The following is a 22,088-nucleotide window of genomic DNA, read 5'->3' on the forward strand; positions in this document are numbered from 1 at the left end:
GTAACATTTATGTCCAAATTAGGTTGTTATAATAGGACTGTTAGAGGGCACACAGTGTCACATTAAAAATGCCAATTCTGGAATGCAACAGACTCTTATGACGTAACAGGCATGTTTCTTCACTCTCCCGCCCCTGTTTCGGCTTAGAGTCTAACACTAGTTAGGCACTGGATAAATATTTTGAAAAATTGGTATTTGGTTGTTCTGCCTTGAGGAAGCGGTTTATCTATGAATACACAGCTTAACAACTGTCTGTAACAACTGATAGTTGTCTGTAACAACTGAAATATGAAAAGTCTGTTTTGCCATTGCTTACAAGATTCAAATTCATTTTCTGCATGTACTTCTGCAAGTATTCAAGAATAAAGTGATTTTTGTTGTAGTGTGAAAACATCAAACACATCCTATTTGGTAGGATTTTTCACATCATCATTGTGAGAAGTTGGCCCGATATGCAACGTTCGCTATTCTAGCGACCGCTATGTATCGTTCCAACGACCCTTATGGTGTTTGGTTGTAAGTCAACCTATAGACCAGCTATCCTAGTAGCATGGATACGAGCAGTCTAAGGCTAAAGACTCGAGAGGGCGCGTTAAGCCAGCTGTTTACCACACATGTACCCCTTGAACACCCAGTGAAAGGACACCACACAAGTGTTATGAAAATAAACAGTATATTTATTAAGAATCACAACAGCCCTGTACTCTTTATGAGGACAGGGTACTAAGCACAAACCAAATCTCTTTAGCAAATACTTCAAGTGCACAGTTTAAAACAAGTGTCCTAGGACACGGAAAGGTTAAGGCAAGTCGGAAGCGAGGGACTCGGGACCCTAGAGTAAGGAGGCTATGCAGGCACCGAAGTGCCGAGTTACCTAGCCACGAGGGCTGCGGCTGCACAAGTCTTACAGGCGTCGGGGTCTTCGCTGACGAGCCAGGAGCCGGAAGAAAAGGAGTTGCTGGCCGGCGACCAGTGCTGAATAGTTCGTAGAGATCCAAGCCTGGATCGGAGTTTGATGAAAACCTGAAAGCAGAGGGGACCAAGTTCGTACTACTAGCCAGTAGTCAGAGGGTACCAGGAAGGCACCGGTTGGCCGTCACCTCGACCAGGTGAGTGGGCGACGCTAGGCTCTGCAGTCTCTCGGACCAGGAGGCGTTGTCGGCGACCACGGTGGAGGTGCGAGCTGTCCCACGACGGATGTCGCTGTCGGCGTCTTGGGTGGACCAGGAGGGTCCGGGGTGCCTCTCAAAAGATGGAAGCAGGGGCCAGTCTGGAGCAACCAGACCGGCAGTGTTGATTCTTGGTCGTCGTCACAGAAGGGCACGAGCCAGCGGCAAGTGACCAGACAACGTGCTGAGCAGCGAGCAGAAGGGCCCCACGCAGATCGTGGAGATGCTGGGAGACTGCACTTCGGTGCTGGAGCGGCTCAGGGTCGGGGCTTCTCGGACCCCAGAGCACTCACCAGAGAGTTACCTCGATGGTCGTGCTGGTTTTTAAGAGCGTGCAGGTTCTGATGATGGCCGGTCCCTCGAGGTCTCGTCGCACCCACAGATCACAGCTGAGCTGATGACGTGGGTAGAGGTCAGAGGTGCCAGGGAAGCCGGTTCTCGTCGAGCTGGGCCGTCGGATTCCTTGAGGAAGGACTTACAGCAAACCGCAGAGTTCTTAGATGGTGCCCGCTGATGCAGGGTGACTACTCCTTAGCCACAAGGGAGAAATCTTGAGAAGAGTCTTGAAGTCCTTTCGTAGAAAGTATTCTTGATTCAAAGATGATCTAATTTGGAAGGGTCCCCGCTCCGGCCTTTATCCTAAAGAAAGGGGTGGGTACATGACTAGGTCCTGCCCTAAGGGTGGGACCAGGAAGGGGGGTAGTTACACCCCTCTCCCCTGCCGGACTTTCCCCAGGCCAGGGCTGTCGCCCCTGGAACTGGTTCTAACCGGCAGATGCGTAGTGAGCACCGGGGTGCCACTCCGCAGTCACCTTCTCGCAAAAGCCCTACCTACCCAGAATACACAAACCCTGTCTGGGACGGTGCGAACACGGCCCTCGACAGGAAACCCTTTGTCCAAGTGCTCCTCGCTGGAAGGACTCCCAGCAGCAGGAGGTCAGACTTGTGTCTGTGGTGGCAGCATCCATTTTGTGGAGCTGAGGCTTTCGTTAACTTTAACCGGGGTTCACAGTTACGTACATGTCGTGTCCCTCTAGAAGGGCGGAATGCTAACCTCGTCGCCAGGGTTGGTGAGAGGGCAGCATCCCGATTCGTATGACACCTTACTCGACATGTCTTGATAACGCGACACCGAAGTTACCGATGTGGTACGCGTTATCATGGAACAGCCATTGGGTCTTGACTCCGCAAGCTGCAACCGGGCTCGGCTCGGGCCAGAGCTTAGTTCACACGAGCCCATGCACTCTGCCTTCAGGATTGTCAAGGCCTGCCATAGGAGTGACTGATAGGGACTCGGGTGTCCATGGTATGGTTAGATATAGAGCTACTATATCTAAAGCAAAGGGTGATTACACGTCTTCGCCCCAGCTGTCGTGCAGCCAGTTGTGTCAAATTTAGGAGGCCAGCCAGGGGTGGCATAATACATGCTGCAGCCCCTGGCGGCCCTGGGTACACCTACGCCCTGAGTTACAGGGTCTGATAAGGTGGCCCAGTACCAATGGGTATATGCACCTAGGGTACATCTCGTAATTTAGAAAGAGAACAGCCAGGCTGTGGGTCTGATTGGCAGGCCCACAGCCAGAGAAAGTCGTAAACCAGTGAAACAAAAGCAAAAAATCTGGGTGATCATAGGATTGCAGACCCTACTCTCCTACATGACCCCCCCCCAAACGTCGGAACAACTAACTAACCTTGACCAGGTAAGTCTTCTTGTTCTAAGTGGAAATATCTGGAGAGCCCATCGGCATTGCCATGATCAGTACCAGGTCTATGTTCCACTGTGAAGTCCATCCCCTGTAGGGAAATGGACCACCTAAGCAGTTTGGGGTTTTCACCCTTCATCTGATTTAGCCACAAGAGGGGCTTATGGTCGGTCTGAATCTTGAAGTGAGTGCCAAACAAGTATGGCCTCAGCTTCTTCAGGGCCCAAACCACAGCAAAGGCCTCCCTCTCAATAGCTGACCAATTCTTCTCTCTAGGGGTCAGCCGTCTACTTATAAAAGCAATGGGCTGGTCTTGACCATCAAAATTCAGTTGAGAAAGAACAGCTCCCACACCCAACTCAGAAGCATCTGTTTGGACAATGAATGGTTTGGAGTAGTCCGGACTCTTGAGGATAGGCGCCGTGCACATGGCCTGCTTTAGGTCATCGAATGCTTTTTGACAGCTCGCTGTCCACTGAACCTTTTTTGGCATTTTCTTACTTGTCAGTTCATTTAACGGTGTCACAATGGACCCATAGTTCCTGACAAACTTCCTGTAGTATCCAGTCAGGCCCAAGAAAGCTCGAACCTGAGTCTGGGTGGTTGGAGGAGCCCAGTCCCTGATTGACTGTATCTTGCTCTCCAGTGGCTGAACCTGACCTCCACCGACAAGGTGGCCCAGGTATACAACCTGTGTCTGCCCTATCTGGCACTTGGTGGCCTTGATAGTGAGACCTGCTGCATGCAGTGCCTCCAACGTCTTCCGCAGGTGGACCAGGTGATCCTCCCAGGTGGAGCTAAAGACAGCAATATCGTCAAGATATGCCGCACAGAAGTCATCCAGCCCAGTAAGGACATGATTCACCAACCGTTGGAAGGTGGCAGGTGCATTTTTCAGACCAAAGGGCATCACCACGAACTGATAATGCCCACCAGGGGTTGAAAATGCTGTTTTAGGCTTGGCGTCCTCAGCTAACCTGATTTGCCAATACCCAGCTGTCAGGTCAAACGTACTTAAGTAGTTGGCCGAAGCCAGCCTATCAATAAGCTCATCTGCCCTTGGTATTGGGTGGGCGTCAGTCTTAGTGACTGCATTGAGACCCCTGTAGTCTACGCAGAACCTCATCTCTCTCTTACCACCCTGGGTGTGAGGTTTCGGCACTAGAACTACGGGACTAGCCCAAGGGCTATCCGAGGGTTCAATGACTCCCAGCTCCAACATTTTCTGCACTTCACTTTTGATGCAGTCTCTGACGTGATCAGGCTGCCTGTAGATTTTACTCTTTACGGGCAGGCTGTCACCAGTGTCGACCTCATGGGTGCACCAATCGGTCTGACTGGGTGTCAGAGAAAACAGATGTCGGAACGACTGAAGAACCTGTTTACAGTCGCTCTGTTGATGGTCGGAGAGGCTGCCGCAAAAGACAACACCATCTACCGAGCCATCGTCAGGATTCTGAGAGAGCAGGTCGGGGAGAGGATCACTCTCCTCCTCCTGTCCCTCATCTATGGCCATGAGCAAACTCATGTCCTTCCTGTCGACATATGCTTTTAGCCTGTTGACATGAAGCACCCTGTGGGGGCTCCGGGGAGTTCCCAGGTCGACCAGGTAGGTGACCTCTCCCTTTTTCTCCAGGATGGTGTGGGGCCCGGACCATTTGTCCTTGAGTGCTGCTGGGGCCACTGGCTCCAACACCCACACCTTCTGTCCGGGCTGATAAACAGTCAAGACAGCCTTTTGGTCATGCCAAGTTTTTTGGAGTTCTTGGCTGGCCTTAAGGTTTTCGGATGCCTTTTCCATGTATTCAGCCATCCGCGAGCGGAGGCCGAGCACATAGTCCACTATGTTGGCTGCAGGCTTTTTGAGAGGTCTCTCCCATCCTTCCTTCACCAAACACAGGGGTCCTCTTACAGGATGCCCGTACAAAAGTTCAAAAGGGCTGTAGCCAACCCCCTTCTGTGGGACTTCTCTGTAGGCGAACAAGAGGCAGGGGATCAGGACGTCCCATCTACGCCGAAGCTTTTCCGGTAGTCCATGAATCATCCCTTTTAGGGTCCTGTTGAATCTCTCAACAAGCCCATTGCATTGTGGATGATAGGGGGTAGTGAACTTGTAGTTAACACCACATTCCTTCCACATAGCAGTTAAGTAGCTCGACATAAAGTTTGCACCTCTGTCGGAGACGACCTCCTTAGGGAAGCCCACTCTGGAGAATACTCCAACTAGGGCTCTTGCCACAACAGGTGCTGTAGTGGTCCTAAGGGGAATAGCTTCAGGATACCTGGTGGCATGATCCACTACCACCAGTATAAACTTGTGCCCTGATGCTGTCGGTGGTTCCATGGGACCGACGATGTCGATCCCCACCCGTTCAAAGGGCACCCCCACCACAGGCATTGGTATAAGGGGGGCCTTTGTCGTGCCACCTGACTTACCACTGGCTTGGCAAGTGACACAGGAGCGGCAAAACTCCTTGGTATCCTCGTTCATGTGAGGCCAGTGAAAGTGCGAGACAAGCCTGTCCCACGTTTTCGTCTGGCCTAAGTGACCTGCTAAGGGAATCTCATGGGCCAAGGTAAGTAGGAAACCACGCTGAGACAAGGGGACGACCAGCCTCCTGGTCATGCCAGGCTTGGGGTCTCTTGCCTCAGTGTACAGGAGTCCATCTTCCCAGTATACCTTGTGGGTACCTGTGGCGTTCCCAGCAGCCTCAGCAGCAGCCTGCTGTCTGAGGGGTTCAAGAGAAGGGCAGTCTAATTGGTCCTTCCCCAGATCTTCCCTTGAGGGTCCCCCTGAGCCCAAGAATTCAACTTGATCAAGTTCGAACTCTCTCGGCTCAGTTTCCCTCAATTCCTGTAGGTCAGCCTCCTCTGAGACTTGATCCTCGACCTGGGGCAAGGGGGAAGGCGCAGCCTTAACCCTACTGCTCTTTTTCTTGGGAGGTGTCTGGTCCGTTGTTCCAGGATCCAGCACCTGTTCAGTGGGGCATTTCCTGACCTGCGACCTAGTCACAGCGAACACATGTGCTGGCAAACCTAACATTTCCATGTGAGTCCGGTGCTCCACTTCTGACCATTGTGACGACTCCAAATCATTGCCCAACAAACAATCCACTGGGAGGTCTGGACTAACTACAACCTTCTTTTGGCCAGTTACCCCTCCCCAGGAGAAAGCTACAATTGCCATACTGTGATTGGTAGTGACATTGCTTGCATTGGTCACCAGGAATTCTGTACCTGGCATGATCTGTCCAGGGTCCACAAAGTTAGGCGTCACCATGGTGACGCTGGCACAAGTGTCCCTATAGGCCTGAGCCATCTTTCCATTTATGAAAGGCGTCTGTCGGTATTTGCCCAAAGTATTGGGGCTTACGTCAGGGGATACGTCCGCGTCCCCTGTACTGACAAGGACAGCCTGAGTGATTGTGCCAACTAAGTTGTCACGCCCCTCAGAACCCAGGGTTAACCCTACTAAACCCTTGGGAGGCGCACTACCACTGCTGACTGTACTAGGGGGCACAGGTGCCTTAGGGGCTGCAGTGGCAGGAGTCTGCCCTCCTCCTTTCTTGGTGCACTCACTAAACCAGTGAGACTTACTTTTACAGTACTGGCACCAACGTTTGGATTGGCCTTCTTTCTTCTTTTGGGGAGCCTGACCCCCACCCTCTTTGGGTTGTTGGGGACCTGTCGAAGACTTCTGGTCATTTTGTTCCCCCTTAGAATCTTTACCCTTCTGGTCTGCTTTCTTCTGACCACCTTGATTCTGGCCCTGGTTCTGTTTAACTCTCGTACGAACCCATTTGTCCGCCTTCTGCCCCAATTCTTGAGGAGAGGTCAGATCCGAGTCGACAAGATGCTGATGCAACAACTGGTTCTGACAATTGTTTAAAATTTGTTCTCTCATCATCAAATTATACAATCCTTTGTAATCAGTAACCTTACTGCCCAGCAACCAGCCCTCAAAAGCCTTAGTGGCACAATCGACAAAATCAGACCAGTCTTGAGACTGCGTTTTCTGGGTATCTCTGAACAGCACCCTGTACTGCTCAGTGGTTAGGCCGAACCCTTCAACGAGTGTATTCTTCAAGACTTGGTAATTGTTAGCGTCCTCTACCCTTGTGGTGAGGAGCTTGTCTCTTCCTTTACCTTCAAAGGAGAGCCACAAGATAGCTGCCCACTGACTCTGGGGAACGCCTTGCACAGTGCAGGCCCTCTCCAAAGCAGTAATCCATTTGTGGATGTCGTCCCCTTGCTTAAAGGGGGGCACTATCTTCCCAAGGTGTTTCGTATCGAAACTCTTTTCCCTATTACTAGGTACATTGCTGCCACCAGTGGGGACTGCCCCACTTAACTGTTGCTCTCTAGCGAAAGCAAGCTTTTCTTTGGCCAGGGCAAGTTCTTCCCTTTCGATCCGCAGATTAGCTGCCCTTTCCTTCGCTTCGTACACTCTCCTCTGAGGGGACGTCATCCCTCTTTGAGAAGAGTTGTGAGAGCCGTTGGTATGAAGGGATCTGCCAGAGCCTCTTGATAGAGATCTGGCTCGTCCATTCCCCATGTTAAGCTGACCTGATAGTGGCCCCAGGGGTCCCCCAGTACCGCTATCATGTTTGCTTAAGTTGGACCTGCTTAGTCTGACGACTTCTACCTGTCCCTTATCTGCCTCGTCCCCAGAGAGATCCTCATCCTCATCCTCCTCCACATCCTCGTTCTCGGTTGCGAGATGAATGAGGTCAGGATCGTCTTGGGTTCCCTCGAGGGGAGGCATGTCTCCTTCTGGATTAGAAGAGCTACGAAGTTTCTCAGCTCTCCTGGCATCATAAGTCTCCAAGAGACCAATCAGAAAGGACGTTGTGGGGTTAGACCCCTGCTGAATCTTCCGGGAGTGACACAATCGTCTTAACTCCTTGAAGCTCAGCGCAGTATATCCTGAAGGGATGACCTGTGGAGGGTCAACTGACACAAGGGGAGACTCAGAGTTTCCTCCTTGGCCCGACATACTGTTTCTAGTGTGGTGTAAGTGATGCACCTACCTACACTATGTGTTTTCCTACTTTTCCCTTGCTAGGAGCTGTAGCCAAGGTGTGCTAAGCCTTGAGGAGCTACAACAGCTGGTTCAGTAGAACTCAGAGTATTCTAAGCTTTAGTTATATGTACTAACAGTACTTGTGCGATCTTTCAACAAGATATTCTTAGGATACGTGTGGTAAAACAACAGCAAGCTCAAATCCCAACCGCTGCTCACCAATGTGAGAAGTTGGCCCGATATGCAACGTTCGCTATTCTAGCGACCGCTATGTATCGTTCCAACGACCCTTATGGTGTTTGGTTGTAAGTCAACCTATAGACCAGCTATCCTAGTAGCATGGATACGAGCAGTCTAAGGCTAAAGACTCGAGAGGGCGCGTTAAGCCAGCTGTTTACCACACATGTACCCCTTGAACACCCAGTGAAAGGACACCACACAAGTGTTATGAAAATAAACAGTATATTTATTAAGAATCACAACAGCCCTGTACTCTTTATGAGGACAGGGTACTAAGCACAAACCAAATCTCTTTAGCAAATACTTCAAGTGCACAGTTTAAAACAAGTGTCCTAGGACACGGAAAGGTTAAGGCAAGTCGGAAGCGAGGGACTCGGGACCCTAGAGTAAGGAGGCTATGCAGGCACCGAAGTGCCGAGTTACCTAGCCACGAGGGCTGCGGCTGCACAAGTCTTACAGGCGTCGGGGTCTTCGCTGACGAGCCAGGAGCCGGAAGAAAAGGAGTTGCTGGCCGGCGACCAGTGCTGAATAGTTCGTAGAGATCCAAGCCTGGATCGGAGTTTGATGAAAACCTGAAAGCAGAGGGGACCAAGTTCGTACTACTAGCCAGTAGTCAGAGGGTACCAGGAAGGCACCGGTTGGCCGTCACCTCGACCAGGTGAGTGGGCGACGCTAGGCTCTGCAGTCTCTCGGACCAGGAGGCGTTGTCGGCGACCACGGTGGAGGTGCGAGCTGTCCCACGACGGATGTCGCTGTCGGCGTCTTGGGTGGACCAGGAGGGTCCGGGGTGCCTCTCAAAAGATGGAAGCAGGGGCCAGTCTGGAGCAACCAGACCGGCAGTGTTGATTCTTGGTCGTCGTCACAGAAGGGCACGAGCCAGCGGCAAGTGACCAGACAACGTGCTGAGCAGCGAGCAGAAGGGCCCCACGCAGATCGTGGAGATGCTGGGAGACTGCACTTCGGTGCTGGAGCGGCTCAGGGTCGGGGCTTCTCGGACCCCAGAGCACTCACCAGAGAGTTACCTCGATGGTCGTGCTGGTTTTTAAGAGCGTGCAGGTTCTGATGATGGCCGGTCCCTCGAGGTCTCGTCGCACCCACAGATCACAGCTGAGCTGATGACGTGGGTAGAGGTCAGAGGTGCCAGGGAAGCCGGTTCTCGTCGAGCTGGGCCGTCGGATTCCTTGAGGAAGGACTTACAGCAAACCGCAGAGTTCTTAGATGGTGCCCGCTGATGCAGGGTGACTACTCCTTAGCCACAAGGGAGAAATCTTGAGAAGAGTCTTGAAGTCCTTTCGTAGAAAGTATTCTTGATTCAAAGATGATCTAATTTGGAAGGGTCCCCGCTCCGGCCTTTATCCTAAAGAAAGGGGTGGGTACATGACTAGGTCCTGCCCTAAGGGTGGGACCAGGAAGGGGGGTAGTTACACCCCTCTCCCCTGCCGGACTTTCCCCAGGCCAGGGCTGTCGCCCCTGGAACTGGTTCTAACCGGCAGATGCGTAGTGAGCACCGGGGTGCCACTCCGCAGTCACCTTCTCGCAAAAGCCCTACCTACCCAGAATACACAAACCCTGTCTGGGACGGTGCGAACACGGCCCTCGACAGGAAACCCTTTGTCCAAGTGCTCCTCGCTGGAAGGACTCCCAGCAGCAGGAGGTCAGACTTGTGTCTGTGGTGGCAGCATCCATTTTGTGGAGCTGAGGCTTTCGTTAACTTTAACCGGGGTTCACAGTTACGTACATGTCGTGTCCCTCTAGAAGGGCGGAATGCTAACCTCGTCGCCAGGGTTGGTGAGAGGGCAGCATCCCGATTCGTATGACACCTTACTCGACATGTCTTGATAACGCGACACCGAAGTTACCGATGTGGTACGCGTTATCATGGAACAGCCATTGGGTCTTGACTCCGCAAGCTGCAACCGGGCTCGGCTCGGGCCAGAGCTTAGTTCACACGAGCCCATGCACTCTGCCTTCAGGATTGTCAAGGCCTGCCATAGGAGTGACTGATAGGGACTCGGGTGTCCATGGTATGGTTAGATATAGAGCTACTATATCTAAAGCAAAGGGTGATTACACGTCTTCGCCCCAGCTGTCGTGCAGCCAGTTGTGTCAAATTTAGGAGGCCAGCCAGGGGTGGCATAATACATGCTGCAGCCCCTGGCGGCCCTGGGTACACCTACGCCCTGAGTTACAGGGTCTGATAAGGTGGCCCAGTACCAATGGGTATATGCACCTAGGGTACATCTCGTAATTTAGAAAGAGAACAGCCAGGCTGTGGGTCTGATTGGCAGGCCCACAGCCAGAGAAAGTCGTAAACCAGTGAAACAAAAGCAAAAAATCTGGGTGATCATAGGATTGCAGACCCTACTCTCCTACAATCATCACATCATTACCTTCCAAATACCTTTCATAAAAACTAGCAAGAAGTCTTTACAGCCAACTAATCCCAGAAAATGGACTTGTGACACTCAAGGACTCAATTTGATGACGCCGCAGCACGATGTGAAACAGAATTGCAACCCTCTAGTAATATGGTTGACGTCAGTGACCTCACGAAATACTATACAACACAATGTCAAGTATTATTGAGGACATAGCCCCGCTAAAATTCAAAAGGATCCTGACACAGATAAAAACCCTTGGTTTAACATTGACCTAAATGAAGAAAGACGCTCACTCAGACTCTCAGAGCGAAAATGGAGACAACATCCATCCGCGCCTGATTTAATCTAAGGCAGACAAGGGAAGCCTACAATAAAGCATTCTAAACTAAAAAAAAGACTTCTTCAGGAAAGAACTGGAGAAAGCAAAAAACAGACCGAGGAAAGATTTCGATCTGTTAAAAGATCAATATAATTAAGCTGCTAAATCTCCTCAAACTACCGCAAAAATGATCTTAAGCAGCATCGACTTCTCCTCCTTCTTCACAGCAAAAGCTAATTCACTGGAGGTGGAGCTCAAAAAAGCAGCTGAAGGCCCTGAATTCATCAAGAGCACCCTAGATGAGTGTTGGAAATGGCCCTTTTTGCAGGGTTATCCCTAAACTTTTTGCTTCTTCCTCCCTTATTTTTCCTGACCTGTGGTTGTTGGCAATAGGACTCTGGGCACTTTACCACTGCTGATCAGTGCTAAAGTGCATATGCTCTCTGTGTAAATTGTTATTGTGATTGGTTATCCATGATTGGCATATTTGTATTACCAAGAAGTCCCTAGTAAAGTGCACTACGTGTGCAAGGGCTGGTGATTCAAATGCTACTAGTGGGCCTGCAGCACTGATTGTGCCACCCACATGGGTAGCCCTAAAATGGTGACTCAGGCCTGCCACCGCAGTGCCTGTGTGCAGTCTGTGAACTGCCATGTCCTCCTGGTCAGTGTCCCCACTGGCCAGGCCCTACCCTTCCCTTCCCTTTCTCTGCTCATTGGCCACCCCTATGGAAGGCCCAAGGTTCCCCCTTGGGCAGGGTGCAGTGTATGTGAGAGGTAGAGCATTTACTAGTGCAGGTGACATGCTCTGGTATTGAAAGGCAGCCATTTTCGGTTTTCACTATTGTAAAGCTACCATGCCCATAGGCTATCATGGGGAATGCTGGCTACAGTGGCTACCAGCATATCTTCCCAAAGGAGCAAGGTAGGACTTAAAAGTCTGGTATCCCGGAACTCGGAATTTAATAACACATCTTTTAGGAAAGGTGGTTTTAAATCCTGTGTTTGAGAACAGCACTTTTAGAAAGTTGCTGTTCTCTTGTCTGACCTTTCTGTGTGCTTTGTCCTGTTTGTGAATTGAATGTCTGGTTTGTGAATGACAGGGGCTCGGCGGCTCCCAGAGTGTGAGTGGGCCATCCCTGGGCTGAATAGCTCCATCTGTATCTAGAGTGGTGGGAGGGGGTAGCACCTGGGCCTGAATAGAGTTGTGCCTTCCTTCTACAATGCTGGCTCCACCTCCTGCTGGGCGGCTGACGACCCTGCCCCTCTCTCTGAAAGGAAAGGAGAGGCCAGGAAAACAAAGTGCTCAAGGAAGACCCAGACCTGGTTCAGACCGGGCTCAGAGCCCCCCTGCACAAAGGGATCAAAGACTTTTAGGGGTATAAGTTCAGGACCCCTGACTACAGAAAGTTCGATCATCCTGAAATCAAGAAGGAACCTCTGCCAAGGAGAAAGCTGAAACTGAAGAAGGAAGACTGTCCCGCTGTTGCTCTGCTGGACTAACCTGCTGTTGCTTTGCTGCCAAGGAGAGGAGAAGAAGGACCTTTCTTTTGGTGCTGTGTCGCCTTGCTTGAAGGAATCTCCATGGGCCTGAGAAGAGCTGGCTTTCTGTTAAGAAGTCCCAGGAACTTTCTGCAAGTTTTGTCGCATCGCTTGCTTCCGGAGCGCATCCCCGTCAGTGCGAGGAAATTCCAGCCGCTACGAAGGCCGAGATCGTTGCAGCGCCTGTTGCCGCTGCCAGAGTTGTCGCATCCTTCGTTTGCAGGATGCACCAGACCGGTGCGGGAAGATTACCATCGCTGCGAGTGTCGTCGCAGAGCCTGTCATCACTGGGTGAGATCGTCGCACTGCTTGCATGGGGACCACATCACGTCTCTGCGAGTGTCGTAGCAGAGCCATCACATCGAGGAGCTGCGAGAGGAAGATCACCGCTGGTCCGCTCATCGTCGCTCCGGAGATCGTTGCAACTCCAAATATCATCGCATCGTGCCTTTGCAAACTTTTTCACTACGGAACATCCGCACCGGAATCCATACAAGGCATCGCATCCCTCCCCATACAGACCGGAGTCATTGCACCATGCCCGCTACATCCAGCGGGGTTGTCGCATCGCCTCCCCAAGTACTCAGGAGTGACGTATCGCTTGTTTTCCACCGCACCAGTTTCTGTTTTAGAACATTGTCGCATTTAAAGGTACTGTTGGCTAAACGCGACGCAACTGTGAACTTTTCATGCAACTGTGGAATATTTTATCTCAACCTTAAGAGCACTTTTGAAACCATATTCTTGAACTGTGTATGTTGGATTTTTGTCGTTTTCGTCTTGTGTAGTTTAGATTAAATACCTTTATTTTTCTAAAACTGTTGTGGAGTCAGTTTGTGGTGTTTTCACTGCGTTACTGTGAGTGTTGGTACAAATACTTTACACATTGCCTTTGATAAGCCTTGACTGCTCGTGCCAAGCTTCCAAGGGGGTTCAAGTTCAAGTTTAAATTTACGTTTATTTGGACCATTGGTCCTCAAACATTACATATAATAAAATACATCTAAAATTACATAATTTTAAATACACTAAACACATCTTAAAATACAATACAATTAATACATCCTCCATTAATTAATTAAATCTGGGTGGGTTAAAAACTCATTTAAAACCGTTAAGAAGAAGAACCTTCACTCTTTGCATGAACTTCCTAATAGCAACAGCAATATCTAAGTGGCTCATTTCCGTCATCAAAATTACAGCCTGGGCCCTGGACTTAATCTCATATTTAATAAAAATCGGTCTTAAAAACATGATTCGTATATCACGAAACTTCTGGAAATCTATTAAACTATGTAACAAATCACATGAAGAGCCCATGGTGCAAATACATCTTCCCATTTTATCAATCATTAACTTTTTACCACATTATTTGCATAACACAGGTTTACCCCAATTCTTGTCCTTAAAACCTTTCTTCTCAACCAACAATCGGGTAATCTGTCAACATAGGGAAAGCATTGTTCATTTCTCCATGCCACAGTCATAATGTGTACTGAGGTTTTATTCGCAAAGTACTTTTGATCCTGTGCCTGCGATATTTCATTTCCCAATGCCCTAAGAACCTTCTTATCACAATTAATCATGTAAGTAATGGGACACATTATAACCTTCATCGTGCTACACAACTTTGTCATGATAGCTCTAGTCTCTTTTGCCCATTCTAATTCACTATTGTTCTCACCTACTCCTAGGCGTTGCCAAAAACAAAGAAAAGCCATACTGGCTTATATGCCCCAATCAGTCAGTCCTAGTTCAAGTCTTATGACCTGTACCATTGCCGACGAGGGGAGTGAGAATAGATTTTTAAAATTTTTACCTTCCTCGACATCCCAACCCTTTTCCCCACTCAAGCATAAAAGTTTCGCACCATACAGAAAATGCGGAGGTACCATGGCAGAGTAGGCTTTTAACACTGGTCTATCTGACATTGCACGATAGGTTTTGTTAAACAATTCCAGTCCACTAATAGATGCTGATGTTCTTAATTTTAATGCATCTAGATGGGTATGCCATTTCAAATTTCTTTCAATCCACATTCCTAAATACCTGTATTCTGTGACGGTTTCTACTTTCTCAGACCCCAAATACCATGCAAACCCAACTTTCCTCCGACCAAAGCTCAGGGCTTTAGTCTTATCCATGTTGACCACCAGTTTTTTTTTAGCAATAATCATGAAATATATTTAGTTTCCTTTGTAGACCGATTTCGGTCTGATCCATGATCACCAGATCGTCCGCATAAAGCAAACATGCAATACGCTTACCATCTTGTTTTGGGCTTGCCCCATTGACATTCTCTAATGTCAATGGCAGGTCTGCCAAGAACAAGGAGAACAGCAGGGGAGCCAATACACATCTCTGCCGCAAACCGTTTCCAATCTCAATCTTCCTGGTTAAACTTCCATCTACATCTAAAATTATCTGAGCCCAATTCTTTATGTGGAGCGATTGGACCAGACTAAGGAAATATTTTGGGGTGATTCAGGCGCTTTATAAATGACGTAAACAAATAAAATAACTGATTAGGGCCTCCCACAATAGCTCCCGGTCCACAAGATCGAAAGCTGCGTGGTAGTCTACAAAACAAGAAAATAAATTCCCCCGCTGTTCGATCGATTTCCGCACTATGGCCCAGAGAGCAATTGTGGAAAGGCCTGCTTTAAGGGGGTGCGCAGGGGTTATCTAAAGAGTGCATCCTTCTTAATCTGACAAGAAGCAAGGGTCCCTATTTCGACAGTGGGTACCTACCTCTGCCAACTAGAGACCCCCCAGTTCCAACAATGAGCATCAATGTCAACCAGAGTTGCAAAAACCTAAAAATAATTATCGGTGTGCGGAATTCAAGCCTATCAATGAACTTGACATTGCAAAGATCATTTCGACCATTAAACCTAATAATCATTACAATGATCCCTTACCTGCAATGTGCTAGTCCTCAATAAACCATCTACTCATCCCATGATGGTCAAAGATTATCAACCCGTCATTAGCACAAGGTGCAATTCTGGAATGCCAAAAAAGTGGACAAGTTATTCCAATCATAAAAAAACAACAGAGAACCCCTCTGACCCAAACAATTTCAGACCAGTAACAAACATCCCCATGCTAGCCGAAGTCCTGGAAAAATGTGTGCAACAACAACGGAGCCATCATATCTCCAAATTCAATCTACTAAATGGCTTCCAATCAGGATTCAGACCTAACCATAATAGGGAAACTGCAATTCTACACATCGTGGACAACGCTCCACTTGCCCTTGACCATAACGAAACCTGTCTCCTAATCTTGCTTGACCTATCATTGGCGTTCGACACGGTAAACCATGCCAAAATTCTGGATCGCATGAAAAATAGAATGGGAGTAGCGGGTACTGTCCTAAAATGGTTTACCTCTTTCCTGGAAAAAAGATCAAAAAAATTCATAGTCAACCAAACATTATCAGTTTCATCCAGAAATACAATCGGAGTGCAACTGGGATCCACACTATCCCCGGTGTTATTCAATCTGTACATAGAACCACTCATGGAAACACTACAGTGAACAAGCATCTCTTTCCACATGTAAGCAGGTGACATTCAGCTGTACATCAAGGTCACATCGACAGAAGAGATAGATATCATGAACCAGGCACTAAAGAGAACCAATCATTGGCTAACCAGAAACCATTGGAAGCTTAACCCACATAAAACCGAATTCCTGCTGATCTCCCCCCAGAAAATCTGCACGAACATTATACAGTGGACCAATCTGATCACAGCATTAAACTGTACTCCAAAGATCGTTGATTTCACTAAATCCTTGGGAATTATTCTGGACAAAAACGTGAACATGCTATCACATATTAACACATGGCAAAAAACGCCCGGTTCCATTTAAACTACCTCAGAAAACTGAAACCATTTTTAAATAAGGCAGACCTTAAAACAGCAGTTCAGGCACTTGTCATTTCAAGGATAGAGTATGGTTGCACAATGCTGGCCGATCTTCCCAAGATCTTAACAGCACCACTGAAAGCTTGTCTTAATGCGGCCACAAGACTTATAACGGGATCCAAAAAATTCAACCACATCACCCCTCATTTGAAAGCTCTAAACAGGTTTCCCTGCATAGCAAGAGTACAATTTAAGTTGGCATGCATCACTCACAAGGCAGTACATTCCAAAACGCCTTTGTACCTAGACAAGAAACTCACTCTATCTGGAGGATGCTGTATCTCTAGGAGCCATGGAGATCTACTACTGAAACCGGCCCATTTTTGTAAAAACAGAACTTATGACCGAGCATTCTCTGGTGCTGCACCTCGAATTTGCAACACAATCCCGTCCATCTCTGCATTCAAAAACTAAGCTAAATCCTTATATTTGAGTAAATATCTCCCATAATCTCAACAGGCTCGCCAGCATCATGGATCCTGCCTGATCAGTTACACGCCACCTTTCTTTGAACATTAACCTTTTTTGTGGTTTGTATATATGTACATTAAGTTTAATGTTTTTGCTCTAAACAACTGATGACTCGGTAACATAACTGTTTTGGAAATGAAAATGAGTAGCGCTCTGACACCCTTCTCAGGGTCATGTCCGCGCTATATAAAATGCCACCTAAATAAATAAATGTCAGTAAAGATAGTCCCAAATATAGTTGAACACAATTCACAAGAGTAATAAACCATGCAGCAAAACATATTTCATCTCCTTTTGTAGGTTTAACATGATTGAATTTTCTCAATAACTAGTGAGTTTCAACCCTTAGGTGCACTTCTTGAAAAGGATAGCTATTGAGTTTTCTTTCTTCCAAAAGCAAAGAACTACAAGTCGAATGATGCCTGATATCTTAAGAGGTAGAGTTGCCTGCTTGACATGACCAGCTTATAAGCAAGATATTTGCCACCCCGGTAGTTGGATGAAGGATACGTTTTGAGGAGCTAGGGTTAAAATTGGAATTTCTATCGGGCCTTCGCAAGTAATAACAGGAATTGGGTGCCCAATTTGAAATCTTGTTATGAGTTGAAAAATGTTACCTTCAGAAGAAACTACGTTTGTATTTTTCTCTTTTGGTCAGAGATTCAATGCACTTGGACATTCACATTTATATTCAAGTTAGAGACAACAATGAAGGGGCTGTAGTGTACACTTTAACTACACTAGACTAGCTTGAACAGCAATGGAGTAATAAATAGGGAAGAGAAATCTCCATTTTGAAAGTGTTTATCTTGAGATGATGATTGGTTACACAATACTTAATAACTGAGAATGTTGCCAATTAATTCAAAATAATTTGAGATGATATTGTTCTGGAAACTGATAGCAGTCTTTGTCCCTTGGTATGAGTGGCCCGGTAAATAATCTGAATTTTCGCAATCCTTGAAGTTATCAGTACTAGGGGTACTTGTCACTCAGAGGTTGAGGAAAACATGTCCATCAAGCGTTGTCACTCAGAGTCCACTAAGAAATTACAAAATAATGGGGAAATCTGTAATTGCAGTACCAAGCCCCTGGTATTTGTAATTTTTGACCAAATGGTCTCCTGCAGATTTTAGCTGCTTTCGGCTTCTAAAATCTCTAGGTGAAATGTAAGAGATCTGTGGTGTTTTCACAGGTCTCATAATTCTGATGGGGCTGGTAACGGTGGAAATGTCAGATTCTTTTAATTGACCCTACATTCTCTCTTGAGTTAGAGGATGCTGCTTTATCCCTCCTTTTTGTTCCCTGATATGCAGTCTCCACTGCATAGTATCCGTAAAAGCTACAGCAACAAACATTTTTCATTGCAGCCAGTCAATCGAATTCCACAGAATTATGTATCCTCAAGTCCCAGGAAAGAAGGTGGTGGTAGGTGGCAGGAATATTTGGGTGGCAGCCGTCAAATGCGGGTTTGGCCATCACACGGGAAGTTCACTCTCACGTTCCCCAAGGACCTTCCGGCACCAGGCCAAGCACTGAGTGGGGGGTCACCAAGTATCTTGACCAGCTTCCAATCGTTCTCGGACACGTTCCTTCAACCCTGTCAGTCATTCTCAAGTCAAGTCAAGTGATTTATATAGCGCACTACATACCCAGAGGGTCTCAAGGCGCTTGAAGAAGGGTGGGGGATTATTTGTCGAATATCCAAGTTTTAAGTTGCTTTCTGAATGCTAGGTGATTCTGAGTGAGGCGAAGGTGCGTGGGAAGTAAGTTCCAGGTTTTATCTGCCAGGTAGGAGAAGGATCTACCTCCCATGGTGGTTTTGCTGATGCGAGGTACAGCAGCAAGGGCTTGGTTGGAGGATCGTAGCTGGCGGGAGGGGGAGTAGAAGGAGAGTTGCCCGATCAGGGCAATAATACCTGACTGCACAATGTCGTTGGGGCCCGGGTGATGAGAGGGCAGTTGGCTCGCCGCACTGAGGGCTCAAAAGGGAACAATTGATGTATGGAGAATGTAGGAAGGGGCCTCTTGGAAGAAAGAGACACTCTGTTGGGCACATGTCGTACAGAGTAGCACATAGGCAATACTGGCACAATGTAGGGTGCGCGGTGATATGAGCTGCACCAGACAATTCCAGTCTCATTCAGTGACGAGTTGCAACTTAGTACCTCCTTTGGAAGGAGGCACAATGCCTGGTGTTTGTCACTCCGAGTCACGCCAGATAGTTCGGGTCACACAAAATGAAGAGTTGCAAATTCCGTACCCCTGTGGAAATGAGGCAGAGCGTCCGGTATGCAGTGATAAGGGTTGCACCAGATAATACCAGTAACATTCAATGAAGAGTTGCAAATTCCGTATCTCCCTAGAAATGAGACACAACGCCTAGTTTGCATTGATACTAGTCGCACCAGGCGATTCCGGCTACATACACAGGCGCAAGTTCAGCAGTACCACACAAGGCAGAATGAGGCACTACTATAGGCATGCCTCCACTTCCGAGGGTTTGCAATACAAGAATTGGACGCTGCACGCAATGAACATGCTGTCGGCATGCTTCATGAGAGAGATGCAGCACGATCCATAAAGCAGGCCACACTGTATCTCGCAACCGGTGAATCCGCTCACCACCAACAAAGCGCTTATTCGTGTCTAGGTTGTGTTAAGGTCCCCATGAAGCAGGGACCACATGCCTTAGATGTGGGCAAGACTTCTGGGGCTCCACAGAAGGAAATCTGTTCTCCAGGCACAATTCTTAGTTCCCAGCTCATACCATGCTACCAGTTGAGATCCAGCAGAAGGTGTGAGCACTAAGAGGGCACCGCTCTCTGGGTGTCATGAGTAGATGGAGTGGGTCCCTTGCTGGTGGTCTTTGATGTCCCTGAGACCCCCACAAGACAACAGGGGGCAAGCTAAAAAGTCTTTGGAGAGCAAAGGGTGCCATACAGCAGAAGATAGTCCGCCTAGGCCAACTACTATTCAGGAAGGACTTACAGCCCCTCTCAATGGCAGTAATCCTTCTTGTGCACAACAGATTTGTGTGGCAGTGTGCACTACGCAATTCCAGGTTCTTTGGTCCCATGTTCCCACATGTGTGTCTCTCCTCTGCTGATGTATACTATAGCACCAGTATTGATACTGTAGTGTGCCTTTGAAGTTGGGGGTAGTTCAGAGGGTCTCCCTTTGAAACACAGATGCCTCTCCTAAATTTCAGACCTGTCTGCCATGAGGCTTCAGAATGCATATCTTAATCTTTAGTGGGGCCATGATCTAGCTCCCATACGCCAAGTATTAAAACCTCTTCCTCCATTCTATACAGTCAGGCCCTCAAATGGCAGAGGTCTGTCGATCCAGTTGCATGCCCAATGTTTTATAGCTGTTGCTGGGGAATGCCCGGATGTGCTCCCCCAGTCTTCAGTGTGGAATGGAGTCGAACTAAAAGGCACACAAAGAGTTCTAGAGCAGAGAAATGCCCACTTTCTAGAAATAGCACTTCTAAGCTAGTAATGACAAAACCACCTTTACTTGACTTGGCTATTCAGAGGAGTGACAAATGTACCAGAGCCACTTTGCTCCTACCTAAACAGAAGACACCCTCCGAACGCTTAGTGGTGGTTTCCAAGTACTCCAAAGCATCTACTCAATTCCAAAAAATCATTCGAAAACACTGGCCAATTTTGACCATGGAAGCAGATTTTAAAGGGCTATTCACAGAACCCCCCATCTTTGCATTCACCAGGGGTAAAAACCTCAAAGAAATTCTAAGCCATCCCAGCGGACCAAAAACCAAGGTCATGTACTCTGGACTTAAGCCTTGCTATAATTGCAGTAATTGCAGCAACTGCATCCAAGGGAATCAAATCAATCATCCCATGAAAGGCCACGCCATAAATTTGAGAGTCAACGCTACATGCAATAGCAAAAATGTCATATATGTCTTGAAATGCCCATGCGGCAAATGCTACGTGGGACACACAGAGAGAAAGATCCGCACCAGGATCTTAGAACATAAAAGCAATATTCGCACCGGCAATTTAAAATCCACCGTAGCCACCCATTTTTTGGAAAATAGACACTCAGTGGCTCAACTAAAATATCAAATTTTGGAACAAGTACCCATTACTTTGCACAACAAAACACTTCTACTCAAAAGGGAGAACTTCTGGATCCGTTTTTTGTCTACGATGGCGCCCTTGGGGCTTAATGACCGAATTGAATTTTTGTGTTATTTATAATTATTGTTCCGGTTGTTACATTCACTGTTGATATTGCATTTGTTTTACTTTGCCCATTATTTACTTCCAGGGATGCTTTCCAGGCTCTCATCTAGGTGTTGTTTTATGTTTACACTTTTTGCCCGTTACAACATGGCGCTTACACATCCATTCACACTCTGATCTTTTGGATATTTTAGTCTTTTTGGTAGTCCTTCTTCACTTTCTTTGACACGCTACTTGATCACCTTCACTTCACCCGCCGGGCAGCCAACTTCCTCGGAACTCCTCGGAGTCCGAATTTATCTATCACACTAGTAAGTACACGGTGATTTGATTGCAATCTTAGTGCTCACTCGCGGTGAGGTTTCACGCTGTTTTTCACTGTTCCACGAGCATGGAGCCACTCGCTTGGCTCTCACGCGGAGTACCGGTGCTTTACACTTTATCGTCTCTGGGTGGAGGCGCTTGTATGCACGCACGCTTATAGCTTACCTTTCTGTTTCCTGCATTTACATTTTCCGCCATTACCCACTTGATTATCTACATACTCACTCTATTTTCTGGTCACGCTCGATTTTCGGCATTTTTTAGCCTGCCACTGTATCAACCAGCTGCATGCAGTTATGTCTTTGTGTTACTTCCGTTTTTACTCATTGACTACAGCTAGATATTTTGTTTTCGTTGTAGAGTATTCCCCTGACGATGGGCTCCGCCCGAAATGCATTGGGTTGTGTGATAAAGAACACACCTACAACTATGCACGTTGTTTTGGATTACATATTCTAATATGCATTATTCTCAAGAAGATTTCAAGTAAAATATACTCCAATAAATTTGGAAAGAAGACAACACAATTGTGGGATATATCATTTATTGACTATTGAATTCATGGAATTAGACCTCTTGGTCCCCCTACAGTTGTGCGCAGGGGCGTTCTCTCCCTAGGCGGGAGAGCTACTCCTTAGTAAAACCACCTTTACCACAGGAAAAGGGTTGTCAATGCGAATCTAATGACAGGAAAGGTTATGAGGCTGCTCCACTGCCTTCCACCTTCCATTTGCTCTACCCTTCAAGTCTTACCCTAAAGGTGC

The 22,088-nt window shown here is 47.7% G+C and overlaps 1 protein-coding gene across 1 annotated transcript in view; it reads left to right on the forward strand.

The window, feature by feature from the left end:
* The window catches only part of LOC147701270 (IgGFc-binding protein-like), a 1,577,064-nt gene that overhangs the window by 1,121,620 nt on the left and 433,356 nt on the right, over positions 1-22,088 (forward strand). The window lies entirely within an intron of this gene.

Source organism: Lissotriton vulgaris, chromosome 7, assembly GCF_964263255.1.
Source record: "Lissotriton vulgaris chromosome 7, aLisVul1.2, whole genome shotgun sequence".
Lineage (NCBI taxonomy): Eukaryota > Metazoa > Chordata > Amphibia > Caudata > Salamandridae > Lissotriton > Lissotriton vulgaris.